Consider the following 13,318-nt stretch of genomic DNA (forward strand, 5'->3'; position numbering starts at 1 on the left):
AGGGCCAGTGCTAAGCACCATCCTGGCACTGTTCTTTCACCTTCTCTTATTTTCTTCCTATAAAAAACCAACATCTGAAAACTGTATCTATTCATCTTCCCCTTCTCCAATTAGATTTAGGAATGGGAATTTTGCCTGTATTACTCAACTCTTGGTACATAGTAAATACTTAAATGTTTGTGTTATGAGTATACAATGATCAATGAGTTTGCAACAAATTACTCACAAAAAATCCTCCAACAAAGATTTACCCACATAAAAAATTGAACAACCAGGTAAAAAGAAAACTAAATAAGGACCTCTTCTGATTAATGTTGAGAGACAGTTTTATATTGTCACTGAAAGCCATTGCCCTTACTAAGAAAAGATCATTGGGTATAAACCTAGAAGGAAGGACGGCAAAGACCATGGTAGGAATATGACTAGTTAACAAGAAGTCATTTACCTGTAATCACACTTCAGGATTCTTTGGACATGTAGATAAGGAGATACCAAAAACCCGTTTCCATCAAGTCGATTCATACTCATAACAACCCCACAGGACAGAGTAGAACTGCCCCATAGAGTTTCCAAGGAGCGCCTGGTGGATTTCAACTGCCGACCTTTAGGTTAGCAGCCTTAGCACTTAACCACTATACCACCAGGGTTTCCATAAGGACATAAGGAGTAGAAATCTTTCCATAAACCAACGTTTCTCAGGATATTGAAATTACACATTATTCCACTCTTAAAAATGAGATCTGGAGGCGGGGCCAAGATGGCAGACTAGGTAGACGCGACCTCGGATACCTCTTGCAACAGAGACTCGGAAAAACAAGTGAATCGATCACGTACATAACAATCTACGAACCCTGAACAACAAACACAGATTTAGAGACGGAAAACGAACAAATACGGGGAAGCAGCAATTGTTTTCAGAGCCTGGAGCCAGCGTCCCAGTCAGGTAACCTTTGGCGCCCGATTTAGGGCAGAGCCCAGGGGAGCTGACGGCACAAACAACGGGCCCAGCCCTACCCCCCTGAACTCACCCCGGGAGGGGGCCCAGCCGGTTAGCGTGGGTGGCGTGGCGACACAGCTGGTGGGAGAAGTCCCCGGGAGGCAGTGACTGGTCTTGGAGCTGGGAGAGCAGCGTCCCAGCTGGGGAATCGTGCCACCGGGCATTTGACTGGGCGCTGTTACAGCACAAGCACGGGGAGCTGCTCCACTCCCCTGAACTAACCCCGGGAGGGGGCCCAGCCAGTTCACGGAGGTGGCGCGGCAACGCGGCTCGCGGGAGGAGAAGTCCCTGGGAGGCAGCGACTGATTTTGGAGCCGGGAGTAAAGCGACCCAGCAGGGGAACCTTGACGCTAGGATTTGGACTGGCAGCGGAGGATCTGACCGTGGCCTCAGAGGGCCAGACCCCCGGATGCAATGTCCACACAGCCAGCACACATAGGCGACATGCCCCGCGGGAATCTCAGATATAATAGTCATTCCAAGCAAGACAAGCAACTCTGGCTATATTCTGAGGCGCTACTCTCCTATCTCTCTGATCCCCCCCCCACCCTCCCCAGGCGACTTCATTAACATTGGAATTGCCTGAGCCAGAGGGAGAACAGCTCCAGCTCTACGGAGGCTTTGCTCTTCCACCTTTCTTTTTTTCTTTTCTTTTGGTCTTTTCCTAATCCACTCTTCCAGCCTGAGAGAAGGAAAAACAACAACAACAACAAAAAAAAAAAAACCCAGGGACCAAAAATCCACCCCTAATTGGACTAAAAACACAGAACCAGCTACAGCCAAGCATATATGATCCAAATCTCAGACTTTCATCCTTACAGAGAACAAGGTAGCGGTTATAATCCAAACGCAATTCTGATAGGGATCTGACTGCATTTTCTTTTTAGCTGATTTTCTGGAAAAACTAGATTCCCAGTGATGGCTCAGAGACAGCAGCCCATATCAAACCACATAAAGAAGCAGACCATGACAGCTTTTACAACCCCCCAAACAAAAGAATCAAAATCTTTCCCAAATGAAGATACAATCCTGGAATTATCAGATACAGAATATGAAAAACTAATTTACACAATGCTTCAAGACATCAGAAACGAAATAAGGCAAACTGCAGAAAAAGCCAAGGAACACACGGATAAAACTGTTGAAGAACTCAAAAAGATTATTCAAGAACATAGTGGAAAAATTAATAAGTTGCAAGAATCCATAGAGAGACAGCATGTAGAAATCCAAAAGATTAACAATAAAATTACAGAATTAGACAACGCAATAGGAAGTCAGAGGAGCAGACTTGAGCAATTAGAATGCAGGCTGGGGCATCTGGAGGACCAGGGAATTAACACCAACATAGCTGAAAAAAAATCAGATTAAAGAATTAAAAAAAATGAAGAAACCCGAAGAATCATGTGGGACTCTATCAAGAAGGATAACTTGCGTGTGATTGGAGTCCCAGAACAGGGAGGGGGGACAGAAAACACAGAGAAAATAGTTGAAGAACTCCTGACAGAAAACTTCCCTGACATCATGAAAGACGAAAGGATACCTATCCAAGATGCTCACTGAACCCCACTTCAGACTGATCCAAAAAGAAAAACACCAAGACATATTATCATCAAACTCGCCAAAACCAAAGATAAAAAGAAAATTTTAAAAGCAGCCAGGGAGAAAAGAAAGGTCTCCTTCAAGGGAGAATCAATAAGAATAAGTTCAGACTACTCAGCAGAAACCATGCAGGCAAGAAGGCAATGGGATGACATATACAGAGCACTGAAGGAGAAAAACTGCCAGCCAAGGATCATATATCCAGCAAAACTCTCTCTGAAATATGGAGGCGAAATTAAGATATTTACAGATAAACACAAGTTTAGAAAATTTGCAAAAACTAAACCAAAGCTACAAGAAATACTAAAGGATATTGTTTGGTCAGAAAACCAATAATATCCGATACCAGCACAACACAAGGTCACAAAACAGAACATCCTGATATCAACTCAAATACGGAAATCACAAAAACAAATTAAGATTAATTAAAAAATATATATATATATAAAAGGGAATCACGGAACTCAATACGTAAAAGATCACAATAATCAAAAAGAGGGACTAAACACAGGAGGCATAGAACGGCCATATGGAGAGGGATACAAGGCGATATAGAATAATACAAGTTAGGTTTTTACTTAGAAAAATAGGGGTAAATATTAAGGTAACCGCAAAGAGGTATAACAACTCCATAACTCAAGATAAAAGCCAAGAAAAACGTAACGACTCAACAAACATAAAGTCAAACACTATGAAAATGAGGATCTCAATTTACTAAGAAAAATGTCTCAGCACAAAAAAGTATGAGGAAAAATGAAATTGCCAACAACACACATAAAAAGGCATCAAAATGACAACACTAAACACTTATTTATCTATAATTACGCTGAATGTAAATGGACTAAATGCACCAATAAAGAGACAGAGAGTCTCAGACTGGATAAAGAAACACGATCCGTCTATATGCTGCCTACAAGAGACACACCTTAGACTTAGAGACACAAACAAACTAAAACTCAAAGGATGGAAAAAAATATATCAAGCAAACAATAAGCAAAAAAGAAGAGGAGTAGCAATATTAATTTCTGACAAAATAGACTTTAGACTTAAATCCACCACAAAGGATAAAGAAGGACACTACATAATGATAAAAGGGACCATTGATCAGGAAGGCATAACCATATTAAATATTTATGCACCCAATGACAGGGCTGCAAGATACATAAATCAAATTTTAACAGAATTGAAAAGTGAGATAGACACCTCCACAATTATAGTAGGAGACTTCAACACGCCACTTTCAGAGAAGGACAGGACATCCAGTAAGAAGCTCAAGAGAGACACGGAAGACCTAATTACAACAATCGACCAACTTGACCTCATTGACTTATACAGAACTCTCCACCCAACTGCTACAAAGTATACTTTTTTTTCTAGCGCACAGGGAACATTCTCTAGAATAGACCACATATTAGGTCATAAAACAAACCTTTGCAGAGTCCAAAACACCGAAATATTACAAAGCATCTTCTCAGACCACAAGGCAATAAAATTAGAAATCAATAACAGAAAAACTAGGGAAAAGAAATCAAATACTTGGAAACTGAACAATAGACTCCTGAAAAAAGACTGGGTTATAGAAGACATTAAGGAGGGAATAAGGAAATCCATAGAATGCGACGAGAATGAAAATACTTCCTATCAAAACCTCTGGGACACAGCAAAAGCAGTGCTCAGAGGCCAATTTATATCGGTAAATGCACACATACAAAAAAAGACAGAGCCAAAATCAGAGAACTGCCCCTACAACTTGAACAAATAGAAAGTAAGCAAGAAAAGAATCCATCAGGCACCAGAAGAAAACAAGTAATAAAAATTAGAGCTGAACTAAATGAATTAGAGAACAGAAAAACAATTGAAAGAATTAACAAAGCCAAAAGCTGGTTCTTTGAAAAAATTAACAAAATTGATAAACCATTGGCTAGACCGACTAAAGAAATACAGGAAAGGAAACAAATAACCCAAATAAGAAACGAGAAGGACCACATCACAACGGAACCAACTGAAATTAAAAGAATCATATCAGATTATTACGAAAAATTATACTCTAACAAATTTGTAAAGCTAGAAGAAATGGATGAATTTCTGGAAAAACACTACCTACCTATTTTTTTTTTTTTTTTTTTTTACCTAAACTAACACATTCAGAACTAGAACAACTAAATAGACCCATAACAAAAAAAGAGATTGAAACGGTAATCAAAAAACTCCCAACAAAAAAAAGCCCTGGCCCGGACGGCTTCACTGCAGAGTTCTACCAAACTTTCAGAGAAGAGTTAACACCACTACTACTGAAGGTATTTCAAAGCATAGAAAATGACGGAATACTACCCAATTCATTCTATGAAGCCACCATCTCCCTGATACCAAAACCAGGTAAAGACATTACAAAAAAAGAAAATTACAGAGCTATATCCCTCATGAACATAGATGTAAAAATCCTCAACAAAATTCTAGCCAATAGAATTCAACAACATATCAAAAAAATAATTCACCACAATCAAGTGGGATTTATACCAGGTATGCAAGGCTGGTTTAATATCAGAAAAACCATTAATGTAATCCATCACATAAATGAAACAAAAGACAAAAACCAAACGATCTTATCAATTGATGCAGAAAAGGCATTTGAAAAAGTCCAACACCCATTTATGATAAAAACTCTCACCAAAATAGGAATTGAAGGAAAATTCCTCAACATAATAAAGGGCATCTTTTTTATGCAAAGCCAACAGTCAACATCACCCTAAATGGAGAGAACCTGAAAGCATATCCCTTGAGAACAGGAACCAGACAAGTATGCCCTTTATCACCGCTCTTATTCAACATCGTGCTAGAAGTCCTAGCCAGGGCAATTAGGGTAGACAAAGAAATAAAAGGCATCTGGATTGGCAAGGAGGAAGTAAAATTATCTCTATTTGCAGATGACATGATCTTATACACAGACAACCCTAAGGAATCCTCCAGAAAACTACTGAAACTAATAGAAGAGTTTGGCAGAGTCTCAGGTTATAAAATAAACATACAAAAATCACTTGGATTCCTCTACATCAACAAAAAGAACATCAAAGATGAAATCACCAAATCAATACTATTCACAGTAGCCCCCAAGAAGATAAAATACTTAGGAATAAATCTTACCAAGGATGTAAAAGACCTATACAAAGAAAACTACAAAGCTCTACTACAAGAAATTCAAAAGGACATACTTAAGTGGAAAAACATACCCTGCTCATGGATAGGAAGACTTAACATAGTAAAAATGTCTATTCTACCAAAAGCCATCTATACATATAACGCACTTCCGATCCAAATTCCAATGTCATTTTTTAAGGTGATAGAGAAACAAATCACCAATTTCATATGAAAGGGAAAGAAGCCTCGGATAAGCAAAGCACTACTGAAAAAGAAGAAGAAAGTGGGAGGCCTCACTCTACCTGATTTCAGAAGCTATTATACAGCCACAGTAGTCAAAACAGCCTGGTACTGGTACAACTAAAGGCACATAGATCAGTGGAACAGAATTGAGAACCCAGATATAAATCCATCCACATATGAGCAGCTGATATTTGACAAAGGCCCAGTGTCAGTTAATTGGGGAAAAGATAGTCTTTTTAACAAATGGTTCTGGCATAACTGGATATCCATGTGCAAAAGAATGAAATAGGACCCATACCTCACACCATGCACAAAAACTAACTCCAAGTGGATCAAAGACCTAAACATAAAGACTAAAACGATAAAGATCATGGAAGAAAAAATAGGGACAACCCCAGAAGCCCTAATACAAGGCACAAACAGAATACAAAACATTACCAAAAATGACGAAGAGAAACCAGTTAACTGGGAGCTCCTAAAAATCAAACACCTATGCTCATCTAAAGACTTCACCAAAAGAGTAAAAAGACCACCGACAGACTGGGAAAGAATTTTCAGCTATGACATCTCCGACCAGCGCCTGATCTCTAAAATCTACATGATTCTGTCAGAACTCAACCACAAAAAGACAAACAACCCAATCAAGAAGTGGGAAAAGGATATGAACACACATTTCACTAAAGAAGATATTCAGGCAGCTAACAGATACATGAGAAAATGCTCTCGATCATTAGCCATTAGAGAAATGCAAATTAAAACTACGATGAGATTCCATCTCACTCCAACAAGGCTGGCATTAATCCAAAAAACACAAAATAATAAATGTTGGAGAGGCTGCAGAGAGGTTGGAACTCTTATACACTGCTGGTGGGAATGTAAAATGGTACAGCCACTTTGGAAATCTATCTGGCGTTATCTTAAACAGTTAGAAATAGAACTACCATACAACCCAGAAATCCCACTCCTCGGAATATACCCTAGAGATACAAGAGCCTTCACACAAACAGATATATGCACACCCATGTTTATTGCAGCTCTGTTTACAATAGCAAAAAGCTGGAAGCAACCACGGTGTCCATCCACGGATGAATGGGTAAATAAATTGTGGTATATTCACACAGTGGAATACTACGCATCGATAAAGAACAGTGACGAATCTCTGAAACATTTCATAACATGGAGGAACCTGGAAGGCATTATGCTGAGCGAAATGAGTCAGAGGCAAAAGGCCAAATATTGTATAAGACCACTATTATAAGATCTTGAGAAACAGTATAAACTGAGAAGAACACATACTTTTGTGGTTATGAGCGGGGGAGGGAGGGAGGGCGGGAGAGGGTTTTTTATTGATTAATTAGTAGATAAGAACTGCTTTAGGTGAAGGGAAGGACAACACTCAATACATGGAAGGTCAGCTCAACTGGACTGGACCAAAAGCAAAGAAGTTTCTGGGATAAAATGAATGCTTCAAAGGTCAGCGGACCAAGGGCGGGGGTTTGGGGACCATGGTTTAAGGGGACTTCTATTTTGAAATAATTCTATTATGAAAACATTCTGCATCCCACTTTGAAATGTGGCGTCTGGGGTCTTAAATGCTAACAAGCGGCCATCTAAGATGCATCAATTGGTCTCAACCCAACTGGAGCAAAGGAGAATGAAGAACACCAAGGTCACACGATAACTAAGAGCCCAAGAGACAGAAAGGGCCACATGAACCAGAGACCTACATCATCCTGAGACCAGAAGAACTAGTTGTTGCCCGGCCACAATCGATGACTGCCCTGACAGGGAGTACAACAGAGAACCCCTGAGGGAGCAGGAGATCAGTGGGATGCAGACCCCAAATTCACATTAAAAGACCATACTTAATGGTCTGACTGAGACTAGAGGAATCCCAGCGGTCATGGTCCCCAGACCTTCTGTTGGCACAGGACAAGAACCATCCCCGAAGACAACTCATCAGACATGAAAGGGACTGGACAGGGGGTGGAAGAGAGATGCTGATGAAGAGTGAGCTAATTATATCAGGTGGACACTTGAGATTGTGTTGGCATCTCCTGTCTGGAGGGGGGATGGGAGGATAGAGAGAGTGGGAAGCTGGCAAAATTGTCACAAAAGGAGAGACTGGAAGGGCTGACTCATTAGGGGGAGTGCAAGTGGGAGTACGGAGTAAGATATATGTAAACTTATATGTGACAGACTGACTTGATTTGTAAACGTTCACTTGAAGCTCAATAAAAGTTAACAAAAAAAAAAAAAAATGAGTTCTAAGGACTAACACAATGATGCCAGAATGAATCTCAAGATCTTATGTGCACAGGACTTATTATATGAATGAGTAAAGCTCAGCTAACATACGGGTTCTCAAAATCTGGTTAGACTCATATTTTAGTATGTAACATGTTTATATTTTTTAAATTATACGATTAACCTTAAAGTTATTTTATCTTTAAACATATAAACACATCCATGCAGATAATACAAAATTATGATCTTGAACAAGTTAACTCATCTGTACCTCAGTTTTCCCATCAGAAGAATGGGGATAATAGTGACCTCATAGTGTTGTTACAAGGATTAAATTGGTTTATACTTGTAAAGCACCTAGGTGAGAGTGTGGCACAAAGAAATAAAAATTAAATAACTTCATATAAATACATCTTGAAAATTACATTAAAATCCATTGCCTAGATTATATTTCAGCTGTTTTATCATTTATACTAATAGTTGACACTCGGTAAATGCTTAAAGCCTAACCAATTGTCATGGATTGAATTATGTCCCCCAAAAATATGTATATCACTTTGGATAGGCCATGATTCCCAGTATTGTGTCATTGTCCACTATTTTGTCATCTGATGTGACTTTCCTATGTGTTATAAATCCAGTCTCTGTGATGTTGATGAGATGGTATCAGTGGCAGTTATGTTAATGAGGCAGGACTCAATCTACAAGATTGGATTTTGTGTTGAGCCAATCTCTTTTGAGACATGAAAGAGAGAAGTAAGCAGAGAGACAGGTGGATCTCATACCACCAAGAAATAAGGGCCAGGAGAAGAATACATCCTTTGGACCCAGAGTTCCTGTGCTGAGAAGCTCCTCGACCAGAGGAAGACTTATGACAAGGACCTTCCCCCAGAGCCCACAGAGAGAGAGACTTCCCCTAGAGCTGGCACCCTGAATTCTGACTTTTAGCCTGCTAGACTGTGAAAGAGTACATTTCTCTTCGTTAAAGTCATCCACTTGTGGTGTTTCTGTTATAGGACCACTAGATAACTTAGACACCAATCATACATTAATATGGAAAAGGAATCACAAAAATTTAAGAGAAAATGACACAAAGAAACAAATATAAAGAGGTTAATCTAGTACAGATAAAATTAATTTATTTATAAGATTAAGTTAATTCATCCCCAAGGGGGAAAAATACTAATAGCATTCATAAAATGATTAATAGTTGACAAGCATTTTCACATATATTATTTCATTTAAGCCTCATAATTTTACTTACGATGACTGAAATGTAAAATGTTTATGGGGTTCACTCATGATCACATTTCTAGTAAATCTTGATGTAATTCAATTTCTAGCAAGGTGTTGCATTTATAACATTTTATATTTCCTTCTAATTCACTAAAGAAAATGCACGAATATAATATTTTAGTTTTATATTATTTATTCTTTCAATAAATATTTATTGAGCACCGACTATGTGCCAAGCATTATGCTAGGCAAAGGAGATAAAGTAGTTAAACGACAACAGTCAAAAAAAGACAAAAACACCTGCCTTAGTAGAACTTACATTGTACATAGTCCAGCACAGGAGACACACACTTAAGAAGATTAGTAAAACATATGGATTTTAGATGATGGCAAATGCGTCTGAGTAATGTAAAGCAGAGAAGGAACCTAAGGTGTACCAAGAGAGAGCATGGACACATCAGACATGTGAAGTTTGAGATTCATATTAGATAGTCAAGGGGAGATATTGTCTGGGCAGTCAGATATCTAAGTGTACGCAGTTCAGGAAAGTTTACGCTAAAAATATAAATTTAAGATATACACATTTAATACATACATTTAAGATATATACATACATATATACACACACACACACAAATATATGATATATATACCATTGTAAAATCAAAAATCAAACCTGTTGCCGTCAAGTCAATTTTGATTCATAGCGGCCCTATAGAACACAGTAGAACTGCCTAATAGGGCTTCCAAGGAGCAGCTGGTGGATTCAAACTGCCAACTTTTTGGCTAGCAGATGTAGATCTTAACCACTGTGCCACCAGGGTTCCATATACTTTTACATATACTATAAATTTTTTTTTTTTTATAAATTATATGTAGTATTTAATTATATATGTATAGTATTTAAGACTGAGAATGGAGGGGAGCAGCAAACAGTTGAGAATATAGAAAAGAACCAGGGCCAAAGACTAAGACTTGGGGCTCTCCATATTAAAAGACCGGGGAGAAGGGAAGAAATCAATAAACTGGTTTATGTTTATATAAGCAAAACTTACTGTAGAGAACAACATACAATCATTGAGTCGTTTATACAATGAGATATTGACATAACGGTTTGTTGAAGAAAAACAGAGAAATGTCGGTCCATTTTAAATCCCACATTCCCAATATTTATCTAGGTTACATAGGCAAAATGGCAAAAGAATATATTTTGTAATGCACTAAGAATTACGGCAAAGAGGAAAATGTAATTACAATAATAAAGACCTTCTGGTTAAATAACTTAAATTTCCAAGTAAGTGGAAGCTGCGACCAATTTCAGATGATTGCGTAGCCAGGGTACCTGAAAATAGCTATTCGCAAGACTTTATCCTCTGTCCTAATAGATATAACCATTGTCATCCTATCTTAGAAAGAGTCAATCCTATAGATTTTCTAAGCCCAAAGAACGAAGTCTACATTTGTTCCAAATCTGATTCTATGTAGCTATGAATTCGTTTTGCCCATTTTGTAGGAGAATCAGAAGTAAGACATTAAGAAACTGGCCTCAGATAATTTTTTGGAAATAATCATCACTACTATAACCCATATGCTTGCTACTTGATAAAAATCTCCACTCAAGCCTCTTCTGAACATTCTTATTTATAAATGATCTGTTCATAATTAAAACATAATTCAGATGAGATTAAGAGACATATGTTCTTCTTTCTAACTTACAAAGAAGAAAGGATTGAATTGTAGCAGTAACTGGGATACCCATAAAAGTTATAATATGATAGTACCAGCTGAGAAGGGTTAGAAAATTACGAGAAAAAACAGCCCTGCCAGAAGGGCAAATAAAAGGATTTTATTTAAGAAATAAGAAGTATCCCTTTTAATGTAATGTTGCCCAAACCACACTATTTTTTTAACCTGCTTTCTATTTAATCATTCAAGTTTAATAAAAGCAGAAAAAGAGCAGATATGACCACAGAAATAGAGACTGAATGTTGTCCAGTAATTCATTCTGTAAGCACATTCACCAATACATTTTTCTTTGTTATCCATATCCATGCTGATCAATTTATATGCAAAAGACACTGCTTTTGCCATCTACAAACTGACAAAGACAAACCAAAACATACAGATAATCTTTTCTATGACTGCCTGCCAAGCTCTCACGGATGGGTCCTGAATGAGGCCCTGGATATAACTTTTAAAAACATAGCATTGTGTATGTCTCTTTTTAAGTTCAAATTGATTAAGGCTATATATCACCATAACAATAAAGTTTAAAAACCCAAAGATAATTGAGAATTAAACGGCACTGTAAAAAAAGGTATCTTATTGGGTCTCGAGTTATCTCATACTCAGCGTTATTAAGGCTTATATTGTTGTCTGGGAAAAAAAAGTATTGGACGTATGTCATTTTGCTTGGTTACATAAGTAACAAATGATCAAGGAAGTAAAAATTAAATGATTAAGTTTCAAAAATTTATCAATACCTAAAAGTAAACCTTTATATCAGTAAAAAGAGTAAACATAGAAATAGACAGATATAGATAGAAAGACACATGTTTTTCTAAATTAGCACAGGCGTATTTACCTTACCAAGATTGCTACCCAGGGGGAAAAAGCCATTCATTTCTCTTAAGTTATACAAGGAGTCAATGGCAGGTGTTAAGCATGAGATAGAAATGAAAAATCTTCAAAGCAATAACAGACACATGAAACACATCCCAAAGGGAAATGGGAGAACCACAGGAAAGAAATAAAGTGAAGTGAATACAACCTCACAACTCGTGCAAATCCCTCAGGAATGCTTCTAATAGAAACCGTTAGAGCCATGTGTTTAACATTTGATAAATGTAAGTTCTCCTTTGTCAAACGGGGATGCTCCAGGCACAGTAAGCATTAACCTCGTCCATAAAAGGCATTATATTGTCTGTCTTTACATTTCATTGCAAAGTGATTTTACAAACATGCACATCCCAATATTGCTTCTATGTTTCATTCTTATGAGTTAAATAAATAGATGACCTTGTTTGAATAGTAAGTTCAATGAGTTCATTATTAAAAAGATATCTACTGAAATATATCATGGTCATGTCTACGTAATGGAAACGTCAGAAACAATCTCTTTCATGCTTTGCTCCACACATCCTTTTTTACTCAATCAACATGGCATGTGTAAAAAAGTTCAATGGGGAAAAAAAATCTTCTTGGTATCTTCACAGCGAATATGTTGCCAAGCATATGCTTCACCCCCACTAAGAAGCCACCAAAAATAAAAACAGAAAGATGTGTAACAGGAATGAATGTGTGAGGAAGATACAGAACTTAGACACTCAAGGCAGAGAATCTTTTTCAGGTTATTCATTAAGCGGCCTTGGTCAAGTCATATTCTTACTCTAGATCTCAACTCCTCACTGTAAATTGAAATTGTTAACCGCATAACCTTTAAAACCCTCCCATCTTTAACACTTTTTATTATTCCTACTAACCACAAAGAGAGTCGATTAAGACTGTAAATTCCAGTGTAATTTGCCTGTTTATAATTTATCTCCACCCAAATGTTTACTGTAAGCCAGATATTATGGTAAATTCTTAATAAATATTTGCTCACCTAGTCCTCATAACAACTCTATGAGAAAGTTATTATCACTCACCCTTATTTTACAAACAAGGAAGTTTAGGAAAAAAAAAAATTTCGGTAGCCACAAACTGTATTTGAATACATAACAACTTCATTCTCTATAGCCGCCTCTCAATAAGGTAACAGAATAAGCAATTCGTCCAAGAAAAAGAAAGCTCAACTAGGCTCTTTGAAATAGCTCACTTAAAAAAATTAAGTGATTAAGAGTCATATTTTAAAGTCAAGGT

This window comes from Elephas maximus, chromosome 2 (assembly GCF_024166365.1).
Source record: "Elephas maximus indicus isolate mEleMax1 chromosome 2, mEleMax1 primary haplotype, whole genome shotgun sequence".
NCBI lineage: Eukaryota > Metazoa > Chordata > Mammalia > Proboscidea > Elephantidae > Elephas > Elephas maximus.